The sequence below is a fragment of the Momordica charantia genome (assembly GCF_013281855.1).
Source record: "Momordica charantia cultivar OHB3-1 chromosome 6 unlocalized genomic scaffold, Mcharantia_2.0 BLBB01000006.1, whole genome shotgun sequence".
Lineage (NCBI taxonomy): Eukaryota > Viridiplantae > Streptophyta > Magnoliopsida > Cucurbitales > Cucurbitaceae > Momordica > Momordica charantia.
The window spans coordinates 20,993,481-21,002,294 of NW_028275164.1; the positions used below are offsets into that span (position 1 = coordinate 20,993,481).

The 8,814-nt window shown below is 30.3% G+C and overlaps 1 pseudogene; it reads left to right on the forward strand.

Annotated features, from left to right (window-relative positions):
• The first annotated feature begins 2,129 nt into the window (after positions 1 to 2,129).
• Positions 2,130 to 3,611, forward strand: LOC148210913 (uncharacterized; annotated as a pseudogene).
• Positions 3,612 to 8,814: the final 5,203 nt, after the last annotated feature.

Here is an 8,814-nt window from a genome sequence, read left to right on the forward strand (position 1 = left end):
ATATTGCCATACATTGCAATGCAAAAAAAAAAAAAAAAATTAAAATAAACCTATGAAGATGCAAGTTACAATTCAACAATGCTCGTTTAATCTCATGTTTTTTTTATTGCAATATTGCAATGCAAAAATTCAAACAATAACCAAGAATATTCAACAGCATCTATAACATCAAATATCTTTCTTCAATATATATGTATATCAAATAGCAAAGTTAAATCATTAGTACATAATAACACTTGTCCATAATTGGAAGACTAGTTGTTTTCTAAAATAATTCATGTTCTCGTGATTTAGAGTTCCAAAATGAGCAGCAGTTGCAATGTACTCGAAAATCTAAATCGTAAATACATTGCAATCACTACCATCACGTTGAACTGGTGTTGAATCTACAATTACAACTAGCCAAGGCTGCAGATGTTCAGGTAGCCCACCTCGTCTATTGAAGAATCGAGTATTGTGCAAAATCAATGGCAGTAATGTTCGCACCAGCTCTGAAAACAATGTCATCTCTTCCATTGTAGAATAGAATGGGAGGGAATCTCATACCTTTATCTGACAACTAAGTAGGTCAAAACATATTAACACTCAATGGTTGCTCTTCACGTTTAATGGTGCATATACATAGTCGACATTAGCCCAAGCATCCTTGAAGTCGTCATTAGATCGAATAACATAATTGATCAATTTGTATTTAGCTTGCCAATTGAATGTAAGATCATCTTGAGAACACTATCGATATAGTTTCCATGTTACTCCGAGATAACGCTGTAAATTAAAAAACATGTAATATGAATATGCACGTACCATATCCAAAAATGTTTGTGATTATGTACAAATCCAAATACATGTAATATGGATGTGTACTTACCAAGAACACGGTGTCCACTATCATAAAGTTTTGTGAACACAAATTTTCAACTGATTTAAGCATTAAACGAAGGAATAAGAAAGTAGAATCTAGATGGTATATAAAAACAAACCATAATAATAATAATAATAATAATAAAGAATAACAAATATACCAAAAAACATGGTTGAAAGTTAAAATTTTATTTTACCTCATTAGGCAATCATGCAATATATTGCAATGCCAAAATACAAACAAGAACCTATAAAAATACAAATTCCAATTGATTTAATGTCATCTATATTTTCTAAATAGCTTCAAATAAAGCAAATTGACAAAAAGAAAACAAAAATATCCAACAGAGTTTACCATTTGACATTCTTTTTTTTCTTGCAATATATTGCAATGCCAAAATCCAAGCAAGAACCTATAAAAATACAAGTTCCAATTGATTCAATACCATCTATATTTTCTAACCAGCTTCAAATAAAGCAAATTAGTAAAAGGAAAACAAGAGAATATCCAAGAGAGATTACCATTTTACATTTCGTTTTTTTTTTCTTGCAATCAAACAATCCACCAAAAAATTCAAGCTATGAAGAATAAAATAAAAATTACAAAGATGAGAATGCTTATAAGAATGACAAAATTAAAACGAATAACCAGAAAAGAAAAGCGGAAGGAGCTAACGTAGTATTTGGTTAAGTTCTCAAGTAAGAACGTACTTGAACGAAACTCACTGGAGTTTGCTTCTTGAAGCAAATTCACCAGAGTTCGTCGTCGTTGTTTGCATATGCTGCGAGAGAAAGGAAGCTTGGTCGTCGGAATAAATGGAAGCAAACTCACTGGAGTTCGTCGTTGTCGTTGTTAGCACCCCTCCTCAATTTTCATAATAAATGGAAGTTTGGTCGCCAGAGGAAATGGAAGATCAACAGTGTGTGAGAGGAGAGTTCAAAATTGACGGTTTCACGTGGGGTTTCAATTTGGAAGAGAAAATTATTAGAGGGTAATTATGACTTTTCATCTCTAAAAAATACTACTACTCTTTATTTAAAAAATGCAATTTTCCTTTTTATGTAAGGAGCACCACCATTTTTTAGAGATGAAAAGGCATAACTACCCCTTTTATAATTTTCCCCCCAAATTGAAACCTCACGTGAAACCCTAAATTTTGAAACGTCCTATCACATAAAAAAACCCTCTCCGACACTATTGATCTTTCATTTCTTCCGACTACCAAACTTCCATTTATTCTGAAGATTGAGGCGCAAAGCTAACAACGATGACGACGAACTCCAGTGAGTTTGCTTTCATTTATTCTGACGCTCAAGCTTCCTTTGCCTTGTAGCACATGCGAAGAACGACGGCGAACTCTGGTGAGTTTGCTTCAAGCAACGACGACGAACTCCAGTGAGCTTGGTTCAAGTACGTTCTTATTTGATAACTTAACTGAACACTATTTTAGTTCCTTCTGCTTTTCTTTCTTGGTTCTTCATTTTAATTTTGTCATTCTTTTAAGCATTCTCTTCATAACTTTTATTTAATTCTTCATAACTTAATTTTTGGATTGATTGTTTGATTGCAAGAAAAAAAATATAATGTAAAAGGATGATCTCCCTTGAATATTCTATTGTTTTCCTTTTACCAATTTGATTTATTTGAAGCTATTTAGAAAATATAGATGGTATTGAATCAATAGAACTTGTATTTTTATAGGTCATTGCTTGGATTTTGGTGTTGCAATATATTGCAAGAAAATAAAATTGAATGTAAACTGGTCATCTCTCTTGGATATGATTGTTTTCTTTTTACCAATTTGTTTTATTTGAAGCTATTTAGAAAATATAGATGATACTGAATCGATTAGAACTTGTATTTTTGTACTTTCCTGCTTGTATTTTAGCATTGCTGTATATTTGCATGGTTGTCTGATGAGGTAAAATAAAATTTTAGCTTTCAACTAAGTTTTTTGGTATATATTCTTTATTCATTTTTTTATTATGGTTTGTTTTTATGCACGATCTAGATTCTACTTTCCTATTCCATCGTTTAAAGCTTAAATTCATGGAAATTTTGTGTTCACAAAACTTTACGACAGTGGACACCGTCTTCTTGGTAAGTACACATCCATATTACATGTATTTTAATTTGTACATAGTCACAAACGTTTTTTGATATGGTAAGTGCACATTCAAATTACATGTTTTTGAATTTGCAACGTTATCTCCGAGTAACGTGAAAACTATATCAACAGTATTGTCAAGATAATCTTACATTCAATTGGCAAGCTGAGTACAAATTGATCAATTATGTCATGGGATCTAAAGACGACTTCAAAGATACTTGGGCTAATGTCGACTATGTATATGCACTATTCAACATGAAGAGCAACCATTGGGTGTTAATATGTTTTGACCTACTTGGTTGTCAGATAAAGGTATGAGATTTCCTCCCATTCTATTCTACAATAGAAGAGATGACATTGTTTCAAGAATCGGTGCGAACATTAGTGCCATTGATTTTGCACAATATTGGATTCTTTGATAGATGAGGTGGGTCACCTGAACATGTGCAGCCTTGGCCAGTTGTACCTGTAGAGTCAACACCAGTTCAACATAATGGTAGTGACTGCAGTGTATTTACGATTTAGTTTTTTGAATACATTGTAACTGGTGCTCATTTTGGAACTCTAAATAACGAGAAGATTAATTATTTTAGAAAACAACTAGCCTTCCAATTATGGACAAATACTCCTATGTATTAATGATTTAACTTTGCTATTTGATCTAGCTATTTGATGTACATATATATGCAAGAAAGATATTTGATGTTATAGATGCTGTTGAATATACTTGGTTATTGTTTGAAATTTTGCATTGTAATATTGCAATAAAAAAAAACGGGTTAAATGAGCCTTATTGGGTTGTAACTTGCATTTTCATAAGTTATTTTATGCATTGCAATATATGACAATATGGTTAAATGCATTGCAATATATTGCAAAAAATAAAAATAAAAATAAAATCTAAAAATGAGCACTACTTTTCTATTCTTGTTTTCCTTTAACACACTTGTTTTATTTGAAAACAAATATAGGATGGTTAGCCACCTTTTTCCAATTCTTTAACCATACATAATTGAGATAGATAGCTTCATTGTAGCCAAACCCACCTGGAAAGCTTCCTTGATTCCACCACAGATTGTTCTTTTTAATCATAAAAATTTCTACATACCCAACTCGTAAGAAATTAAACGAAAACCCATCAAAGTTTCCTCCACAACTCTAATTTGCAACCATTAGGTCATGATGTTTCATATATATGGTCTCAATCACAACCCATATGTGAACGAACTACCTCTCTCAATAGACACCCCGACTTAAATAGTTGCATTCCGTTAGTATTGATCAATTCATGTAATCTAAAAAAATAGAAATTTATAAATAAATAAAAAACTTAAAGTCAAAATAAGAAAGCAAAGATATTCTTCTCCATAGCCCTATTTATATGTCCTAATTATCACTCACGTACAATGCACCTGTATTTTAAAATTTGAAAATAATATTTAATAGTAATGTTAAACATTCTTTCATCAAATATTAAATCAAAAAAGAAAATATGGTTTTGAAATTAGAATAATATTAAAATTTTAAAATAAATCATACTATTATTAGTATTTGTTAACTATCTATGCAAATGAAGCAATTGTAGAACAATATAAATCATCAACTAACCCATATGAATAATATCTTTAATGCTTAATAATTTTGTTTTTTACATTTTTTTAGACGGTGAGATCCAAAAAGGATTAATCTCCTCCAAAAATAATATATTTCATTTATTATTAAAGTAAATTTGAGAACAAATTGAATTAAAATTTTTGATATATGATATATACCTTTCTTTTAGCTCTTTTTTATTTGTAAAACTTACCTTCTTACATGCCTAATTTAAGATTTGATTTTCATGAATTAACTTTTCTAATTTTGAACTTTCATTAGAGAGGTCTTTGGGACCATTTAACTATGAGCGTATATGACTAATGATTATTGTGCTAGGTATATTGAGATTACTCTATGTTAGTAGACCATATTTGCTCTGCTCTGTGTATGAATATGAATTATATTCTACTGTGCGTATTGAGATTACTCTACGCTAGTATAACTAAATATAGGTACATGCATGGTGTTAAGCTTTTCCTAGCTATGTTTATGTTTCAAAGAGGATGGTTTACATATGTATTTACAAAGTATTTCGAGCAAGTCAAAAAGTTGACGTAACTAAGTCATAGGAGATGCACGAGAATGTTGGGGCCAAGGTGCCAAATTGAGATTTCAAATCCTGGTCCAAAATCTTAGGCTTGGGGACATAACTTTTTGTTTTGCTCAAAATTCGTTGTTTCAAGTTTCGTATGAGAAAGTTTAATTGAATTATTAGTTGCACAAGTTCTATGATGCTTTACAGAGCTATAAACTCCTATAAACTCCTATTGTTTATGAAAGTAGTTTTACAAGATTATGTTCCTATTAACCCATCATTCACTGGACTTTCCAGCTATCTGTTTATCTTGTTTTTCTCTATTAGGCTACACCTAAGTTTCAAAGAGATAGTTGATTAGCTTATGCCACTTGGAGTCTTCCAGCATTTACATATCTTTCTATATATACACTTAGTTAAACTTGTAAAATGTTTAGCTATACACTTTGATTGTATACAAGGTTCAATATGTCAATGTCGATGGAAATGTCGAGGTCCCGATTTTACGGATATGCGATAGACATGTCGATGTCGATGGATATTTGGGGAAAAATCACAGAAATTGTGAAAAATAATAAAAATTATTTTAATTAGTAAATAAAACTTTAATTGTAGTTTAATTAAGCTATAATTGATTACTTCTAACCATCATATGTAAAAATATGAGTAACTTATTTATGAAAATGTCAATGTCAATAGAAATGTCGGAATAAGATAATGAAGATAATGAATATTGATTAAAATAATTTGAATTAATAAATTGAAGTTCAATGTTGCTTGTGTTTTATTGATAATTAATAACTTATAACCAAATCTAGTGTTTAATTACATAAACAAGATATGAAATATTGATATATATACACACACGTAAATATAAGGATTAAATTGAATTATTAAAAATGGAATTATGATTTTGAAAATTTTGTAATTAAAATTGAAAAGAAGAATTCAATTTAAATAAAATTAGGTTAATAGTGAAAATTGAAATAAATGAATAAATTTAAATAATAATAATATTATTATTAATATTAGAAATTTAGAATTAGAAAAGAATTAAAATTAGAATTGAATTAAAAAAAGGGAGGAAGGAGCGTGATTCCCCCAGTCCCCATCCCACATCGAAAAGGTACGAAGGGGGGAGGGGAGCGCTCCTATAAACCCCCCTCCCCTCTTTCTTTTCTCGTTCCAACGGGCTGGGCCTCTTATGTGGGGTAGCTTCTTTAAGTTTTTTTTTAATGATATTCTTTAAATGTCGTCGAAATGTTGGTATTCTTGCGATATTTTGACGATATTTTAATATATCGTCGATAAGGGGGGAAAACAATTTCCCCCTATGTATCGGTGTCGAACCTTTCGACACGTCGACATGTCGACGTATCGACGACATTTGTAACACTGATTGTATATAATATTTAGAATGGGTGTAAAAATAGTAGTTTTTTAAAAGCTTATATTGTGTTTAGTAATGCATAAACTTGTTATTAGTCGAAGTTTAGCTTAAAGCTTAAAAGAAATATGACTATGAACTCCATAACTAGTTGGGGTTTGTGGTCTGCACACAACACGTTCTAGAATTAGTAGCTTGTTTCGAGGTGGGTCGTGTATTTCGAGCATAAATCTATTTAACTTTATTGGGGTTAGTTTATCATCTAGCTATTGAGGTATTCTTATTATTGTTGTTGAGGTTCATCTTGAATAAGGAAGTTCTCATGCATAATTGAGGTAGTTACTTTTGTTAGATAATATTATTTGTATTATATTATAATTATATTTGCATTAAGATATAGTTTAAGATTAGGATAAAAAATAGTTTAGAAATAGATTTCCTATTTGAATTACAGTTAGGATTTGTATGAGTATAAATAGGTTATTAGGTTTGTATTTGGAGTAATTCAATCCAATGAAATCGTATTTATTATTATCTCTATTTTCTTTCCTACCCTAAAAATAATATGGTATCAAATCCTCCAAAAGTTAACATGGTATTAAAGGAATCAGGTTGACAAACAATACGAAAAGGAGAAGGAAGAAATTGATGAGGAGGATGAAAAAGAAGATAAAGATTGTTTGTAGTATTTTTTGAGGAAGATTGGATTTGATTGGTGGATTTTATTTCAATTCAATGCACTACAGCATTGGTTGGACTTTACATGTTGCAACCTTTACACATGTTGCATCTTCTGCGACATTAGTTGTTCATGATTTTTTTTTATTATTAGTTGTCAGATGTTGCAACATCTACGACAGCCTCTACAAGATTGGTTGTTGATTGTTGGTTGCTTGGTTGTTGCAATGTCTACGACATGTTGCACCTACCACATTGGTTGTTGATGATTAGTTGTTGGTCGTTGGTTGTTCTTTTGGATTTTGGAATTTTGGGCTTTGATTTAGTTTGATTTTTTTGTTTGGCATTGGATTTGTTTTTCTATTTTGGTTTAGGCTTTAGTTTTGACATTGATGATATTTAGCAAATTAATAATTTAATATTATGAATGTGAGAGGAAATGTTAGGTAATATTATTATATAATTTTTTATGAATTATAATTAGATTTAGATTAGGACATAGTTTTAAGGGTAGGATATAGTTTAGAATTAGATTTCCTATTTGAATTATGGTTAGGGATTATATTAGTATAAATAGTTTATTAAGTTTGTATTTGAGTAATTCAATTCAACGGAATCATCTTTGTTATTCTCTCTATTTTTTCTTCATCCCTAAATTTAACATCTCTATCATTTTGTATTAGATTTTAAGCTAACAGATTATATCTTTATTCGTTTTTCATTCTTCTTTATCTATATTTATTATTTCAATCATTACATCTAATTTCATATCACTTGACTCTTGATCTTCTAATTGTTTCATATTTTATTATGCTGTCTGAAAAAGAAAAAACAACAAAAGTGTGACTTATCATCTTGTTTTCATTTGTACCTTTTCACTCATATCTATTTCTTTTCCATTCAAATTTTCTTATTAAAAAATTTTTGTCTTTGTTTTCTAAATTTGGGATTTTGTAACTTTCATATTCTAGGCTATATTGAATTGTTTTGCCATGATTCTCATAAGAATACTATAGAAGTTGCTAAAGTTTGGGATATTAGAAGTCTTAGGGTCATGTTTTACCAAAAAAGAAGTCAAACCAAATTCATATTTTGCCAAGAACAAAAACATCATGAGAGCCACCATAGTGATATTCAAATTTTGGAAGGCTTTTCGAGATAATTTTGTCAAGATGCGCCACTCCATGAATTAAATCTCTGATGTTAAGAGATGAAATTGAGAGATCAAGTCATGCACAGACAAAAGTGAGAAGTGTGAGAAAAAGATATGAGAGGATTGCATAAGACTTTATGAGAAAAAAGGTCTGGTAACGAGAGTTTGTGAGGCTAGTATTGTTTTAATTTCAAAACGAAACATATAAGAGCTTGTAACTGTACAGACTTGCTTTTTAATAGATGCACTTATACCTAGTGTACGAAACTTTTCTTTTGAATTCTTGTAGGAGCTTCAAATACTTATTGAAAAACAAAATTCTAAATTTGCTTCTAAAATGACCCAATGTTGTTCATATGGGACGTATGAGTCCAAGAGGCTGCATAAGAAGCAACATTCCAACTTCACTTCCTACTCCATCTAGACCGAAAATCTCAAGCGAATAAGGATCCAATAAAAGCAAGACCATGGAATGCACATGACTTCAAGATTG